Raw genomic sequence first — 6,903 nt, 5'->3', positions numbered from 1 at the left:
AGCAGAACACTGCACTCAGCTGAACTAAGTGGCCTGGGATACCCAAAACGCACTTGCACGCACACACACCACCCCAAGTACCTACCATGTATCTCAGTTCATGCAGGTGTTACGTCATGCCCATCCACATCTGCTCTTATACTCTTTCCTCTGAGCTTAGATAACCCACCTTCCCACCACTTAACAGTGAATCACAAGCTGCAACCCTTTCAAATTGGAAGTATTTTTAAAGCCATGTTTATTTGGTTACTTGTGAATTTCCTTTTTTTTTTTTTAACGTGAAATCGGTCACTGTTTATTAACTGATCAGATTATAGTCATGGCAGACATCTTAGCTCAACCTTCTAACAAGACAATTGATCTGGTCTTCCCTGCTGGCAGCATCTCCACCTTCTACAAAATCTGTAATCTTTCTCTTCATTCTACCTCATGGAGAAGATAATTAGAAGGGCTGCAGAAAGTTCCTTCCCTCTCTGAAGCATTGTCCAGCGGTACAGATGTCATGAATAAGATCCTCCATGCAGGTGGTGCCCTATTTAGAGCAATCAGAGTGTTATCTGTCAGGACAATTGACTATTTCATTGATTTTGCTGTGACCATGCTAGGAGGGAACTCATTTACTGATTTCAGGCTTGGGTACCCCATGCAAGTTAAGGCTCTGCCATCCTAAACATGTTAACAGAAGCATTACTGAGCTTCACAGAGGTGCCCCTGAAGAGCTGACGCAGGTGAAGACCTTTTGGAGCTTTGGGCTCACACCATTGATACCTCTGATCCTGAAAAGAAATGCCCATTTGGGTCCCACAGTTACACAGAAGTTGCTCACTTTACAGGGCACCTGGGTGGCTCAGTCAGTTAACATCTGCCCGAGGCTCAGGTCATAATCTTGGCTCCCTGCTCAGTGGGGAGTCTGCTTCTCCTTCTCCCTCTGCCCGCTCCCTGCTCACTCTCTCTCTCTTTCTCCTTGAGAGAAAGTGCAAACAGGGGGAGGGGCAGAGGGAGAAGCAGGCTCCCTGCTGAACAGTGGGGCTTGATCCCAGGACCCCATGATCATAACTAGAGCTGAAGGCAGACACTTAACCAAATGAGCCACCCAGGCATCCCATAAATAGAATCTTTAAAAAAGAAAAAAAAAAAAAAGAAAAAAGAAAAAAAGACGTTGCTCACTTTTCTTGCCATCCTCACAATTCAAATCTTTCTTCTGTGAATTCTCCAATTTTCCCTATTATGGTGCTTAGCTTTTTCATAGATAAGCTTCCTCTTGCATTTTGAGGCATCTTTTGGGAAAATTTCTCAGGTGCTTGATCTTCAGCTCTGCAATATTCCTTTTCTTCATCTTAATGATTTCTGGCACAGCAGGAACCTTCTTTTTCTCCAGTTCTATACCTTTTTTTCTGGTTGCTTATGAATTTCTTAAGTTATGAGGCTACTTATGAATTTCTTGATCATTTAACACGTGTAAAACTGTGCTAGAATTTTTATTAGGTTCCTATACCTTTTTCTTTAATGTGTCACTGTTAAAGTTTTGGAGTATTGTCTCTCTGATCCCATCTTTTCCCATAAACCCTGTGGTTTTTCTGGCACTGTTGTGCATAGCATGATGATTTTTGTGAGTGCATATGTCACATTGTAGCTGAACTTTATCAGAAGTGTGGGGTAGTCCCTTGAAATACTAACCTTGGGTCTAATAGCTATGTCCATGCACGTGTGCATACACACACACACACACACACAGTTTTGTTTAAACACTACTGCCCAGGTGTCCTGTCATATAAGTTTGTTTCAGAGCTGACAGGGAAACAAAGCCTCCTTTTCAGAGTCAGTCCACACAATGACTTTATTTACAGCATTCCAGTCCTTTGTTCCTTCTGAGCAGTGACTGATCTGGGATGCAATGGGGACCATTAGCCCTGGTCAACCAGCGAAGACAAGTATTAAGTCAGCTTACACACAATGGCTTGGGCTTAGCTGTGACCCATCCTCTTGGCATGTTAGGTGCCAGTAACAATATAAGTCAAAGCAGGTTCCATCATGGCCTGCATCAGAATCACATAGGGAACAGAACAGAATGTAGGTTCCTGGGCTCCACTCCTGATCTGCCAAATCAGAGCCTCTAAGATCAGGATCAAGAAATAAACATGTTTGCAGGCACCCTGTCAACCTTGGGCATCCTGAGCTTTGAGAACCACTGGACTAGAACGTCTGCCTACGTGAAATGGCAGCAGGACACACAGGTTCCGGGGACTTGACACATAGTTTAACTATTTTTTACCTAAAACAGCTAGCTCTCACTGTTTTATAGATCATTATTATCCAATTACAATAGCTTTTGTCCAATTTTAGACCAATATTGTTGAGGCTTTGTCATGGGTGCCACACATTGATCTGTTGTGAAGGAGAGGAGGTTGATAAAAAGAAGGAAAAGTGCCAGAGAGTACTTTGACATATTCAAGAGTGTTGTTTATAGCCGGTTCATTACGTTCATATGCCATCTATCTGTCTAAATTTTTTTTTTAATTTTTAAAACATTTTATTTATTTATTTGACAGAGAGAGAGACACAGCGATAGTAGGAACACGAGCAGGGGAACCAGGAGAGGGAAAGCAGGCCTCCTACCAAGCAGGGAGCCTGATGCGGGGCTTGATCCCAGGACCCCAGGATTAAGACCTGAGCCAAAGGCAGATGCCCACGACTGAGCCATCCAGGTGTCTCATCTGTCAAAAATTTTTTATAACTATTTTTTTTTAGAACTTTGAATTAAATTCTCTGGTTTGTTCTGAAACAAATGCAGGACATCTATAGCTTTCTAATGAATAATTTCTATAATCTATAATCTAGCCACTGATTAACTGGTATGAAGATTTGCACTTGTGTACAAGATAGGCTGGGAACAAAACAGCAGTTAAAAATTGTAGAGATGGGGCACCTGGGTGGTTCAGGGGATTAAGCCTCTCCCTTCAGTTCAGGTCATGATCTCAGGGTCCTGGGATTGAGCCCTACATTGGACTCTCTGCTCAGCAGGGGGCTTGCTTCCCCTTCTCTCTCTGCCTGTCTCTCTGCCTGCTTGTGATCTCTCTCTCTCTCTCTCTCTCTGTGAAATAAATAAATAAATAATTTTTAAAAGAAATTGCAGAGATATTATGAATACATTAAAGGAATATAATTATTTTTCTGCAGAAGGTTGTAAAGTATTGTGAAGTAGCATATACATTAATGTCCCATAATCACCAGCAAGTATTAATGTGATGTTTAACATCCTCCACCTTGCAAGGTGATTTGAGTCCCAGGAAAAATAAGGAAAAATCTCAAAGGAGATCTTAACTCTGTTAAAGAGATCTCTAACTTTCTCCTTAGCACACCCAAATACATATTACAAAATAATTCTAGTACTTCCTATATTGGGAGGAAAAAAGCAAGTTCTGTCTTCTAGTGTGTGCAAGAGAACATTGTAACCGAGATGTGTTTTTGAAGGAAATAATGAAGAAAATGGACATAAAGGTACAGAATTAAAGTGGATTTGCTTTGTCTCTTGAAATTATTGAAACCAGAACTACCAAGATGGAATTTATTATGCATGGTTCATAAAATGGCACCATGTATGAGAAAATCAATGTGAGAATTAGCTAAGTGCTAGAAACCTCCATTACCAAAAGTTATGCTGACAATCAATTCCTCTTGCCTACCTTTTCTAAACAAAACTTGGCTTTTCCTCAAGAAATTAAAAATAGAACTTCCCTATGACCCTGCAATTGCACTCCTGGGTATTTACCCCAAAGATACAGATGTCATGAAAAGAAAGGCCATCTGTACCCCAATGTTTATAGCAACAATGGCCACGGTCGCCAAACTGTGGAAAGAACCAAGATGCCCTTCAACGGACGAATGGATAAGGAAGATGTGGTCCATATACACTATGGAGTATTATGCCTCCATCAGAAAGGATGAATACCCAACTTTTGTAGCAACATGGACGGGACTGGAAGAGATTATGCTGAGTGAAATAAGTCAAGCAGAGAGAGTCAATTATCATATGGTTTCACTTATTTGTGGAGCATAACAAATAGCATGGAAGACACAGGGAGTTAGGGAGGAGAAGGGAGTTGAGGGAAATTGGAAGGGGAGGTGATCCATGGGAGACTATGGACTCTGAAAAACAATCTGAGGGGTTTGAAGTGGCGGGGGGGTGGGTGGGTGGAAGGTTGGGGTACCAGGTGGTGGGTATTATAGAGGGCACGGATTGCATGGAGCACTGGGTGTGGTGAAAAAATAATGAATACTGTTATGCTGAAAATAAAAAAAAAAATTCTCATTCTCTAATGGCATGACAAAGTGTCAAGCTTGGTGAAGTATTTAGAAGCAAAATATCATGATAACTACAACTTAATTTCAAAGGTTATAAATATATCTAATGTCCAGAGAAAGAAAAAGCGAATAAAGCAAAATATTAACTATTACTGAATCTAAAAAGCAGATATATGAGTGTTTATTGGAGGAGTCCTTCATCTTTTCTGATGTTTGCAAATTTTTATAATATAAATGTGAAGGAAAAAAAAAGGAATACACAATTATCCACTTAGTGAACATATTTAGTCATTCCAGAAACCTCTGTAATCATACCCAAGTCTGTGAGTACAATTTAGTGTATAATTATGATTTTATGACTTAGCATGGCACTTCTTGAAAATTATGGCTGAAGAAGATGGAAGTAAAACCCCAAACTGCCCTGCCCTCTGCAATTCTTTTGATGCTGAGTATATTCCCCTGCAGAAGTACGACCAGTATACTAAACATTATGATGGTTTAGGCACATTCTCAAAAGATTTTCCCTCTTTGCATGATTGACTAGCAACTGAACTGTCATCATGTGGAGATCAAAATGAGAAGCTTCTACAGAGAACAGGTTTTACGTTGTCTTCAAATCCATGAGATTGTAAAATAGTAAAAGGTTTCTAAATAGATTTGAGTCCATGAATAACATTTTATTCATCAAAATAAATGACAAAGTGGATTTATTCATGGAGTGAAATCATGGAATCAGAATTTTCTCCTGAAAGGGTCACAGATGTTTAAGTGTATTTGTTCATGTGTACTTCTGTTTCAGGAACTTGAAGAAATTAGCCCATCTCAGATTCTCTCTTCCTCTCTCCCTGTCATCATCCTCCTTCTCCAAACCCCACTGTGTCTGTCTCAGCCTTTCATACTTGAAAGGTAGCTCTGGACAAAGGACCACATCTCAACAGCAGAATGAGGTGAAGGGCTAAAGCTAGCTTCCCAGTCCTTCTGTATCCCACAACAGTGTAGCTGCATTTTCTTTTGCCAGCAAATTGTCTTATTTACTCTCCTCACCCCCTGGGAACACACCAGCCTCAGGATCTCTTCAATCAATACTTTAAATGGCCCCTTTCCTGAAACATGTCAATGAGATTTTTTTCCTATCTCACTGCCTCTCGTTCTTTCCTTCTTTCTTTTTCCTACCAGCTTCTATTTCTGTAAGTCCAACAGATGATCACCTTCAGAGTTTCTAATATTAGCCCTTAGGCCACCTGACCTATTAACCCTTTCACAGCTGGCTCCCCTCTACACCTGCTGGACCATTATAGTTCTAAATTCCATGGAAACCAAAAGATTCTTAAAAGATGCTTAGTAAATGCTGGTTTCCATTCTCCTAGAAGTGCAAGTTCATGACAGGTGAGGTGTCCAAGGTGGTTAGCTGGGGCTGGTTAAACTCTGCGCTAGACCCCTCAAGTATAACCCCATGACTTCCCAGTTACTAAATATGTCTGTCTATGTCACCATGCTAAGGAAGTTCCAGATGTAATGTTAACATTATGACCAGACACAGAAATGGCAGAGCATAATTTTCTAAAGCACCTTCAAGATTACAGGTATTGTGTATGTTCCTCCGCTGCTATTATTAGAAGCACTTCATACTGACTAAGCTGTCACTGAGGATGGAGTGGATTAAGACTGATGGAGCCTGAATGGTAAACACATGACTCAGAGCTTCGGGGTTGGGGGGGCGCTAGGTGTGTGCAGTTTTATTCTGCACCACACCTCAAATGCTCAGTAGGGAAGCCTACATTCTGGGCACTTTCTAAGCAGTAGCAAGGCAATTCAAATATTTGATTCATCTAAACTGACCTTCCACAGCAGCCCAACTAACCTCAAGGGATGGGCAAAACTGGCAGCATAATGCCATGGCAGAAAGCACTGGAGGAGAAGTAAAGGAACCATAGACGCTCATTAACTAGGCAGATGAATCGTCATGTCCCTCCATGCCTCTGTTTCCCCATGAAGTTCAGGGACAGGAAAATCTGACTCCTAGCTGCCTTGTAAAGTTTTTTTGGAGGACAGTAGGGAATGCTGGCCAAGAGCTTAGGATGGGGAGTGATGCTGGAGAGCAAGCACAAATGGGTTGTCAAGTCCCAGCAGACACTGGGCCCTAGAGAGACAGAGGGGCATCTTTTCCATCACTTTTTAATTCAGATGTCTTTATTTTATTTCATTTTACTTCACTTCATTTTTGAGAGAGAGTGTGTGTGCATGTGGGTGGGGGGAGAGGGTGAGCAGGGCACAGGGAGGGGGGAGGGAGAATCCCAAGCAGGTTCCATGTCCAGCACAGAGCCCAACGTGGGGCTGAATCCCAGGACCCTAAGATCATGACCCTAGCTGGAACCAAGAGTCCAACACTTAACTGACTGAGCCACCCAGGCAATCCAATGCAAATGTCTTTATATGATGACCTAATTAGAGATCCACTTGACATAAAGCTCAGCTAAGCTGTGATGTGACTGCCCCTCAAGGATAGTTCTAAGGTGAGGGCAGAGAGAGAGCAGGAGCCTTTGAGAACTGCATGCTTGAGATGATAATCTTTGAAGAACCACATCTGTTCAGAAGGTGTGA

The 6,903-nt window shown here is 41.6% G+C and overlaps 1 pseudogene; it reads right to left on the bottom strand.

Moving 5' to 3' along the window:
* Positions 1–331: 331 nt before the first annotated feature.
* Positions 332–6,234, bottom strand: LOC101670784 (annotated as a pseudogene).
* Between the last annotated feature and the right edge of the window lie 669 nt (positions 6,235–6,903).

Source organism: Mustela putorius, unplaced genomic scaffold (assembly GCF_011764305.1).
Source record: "Mustela putorius furo isolate JIRA1106 unplaced genomic scaffold, ASM1176430v1.1 tig00000145_pilon_pilon_pilon, whole genome shotgun sequence".
Classification (NCBI taxonomy): domain Eukaryota; kingdom Metazoa; phylum Chordata; class Mammalia; order Carnivora; family Mustelidae; genus Mustela; species Mustela putorius.
This window is presented reverse-complemented; position numbering and strand designations above follow the sequence as displayed.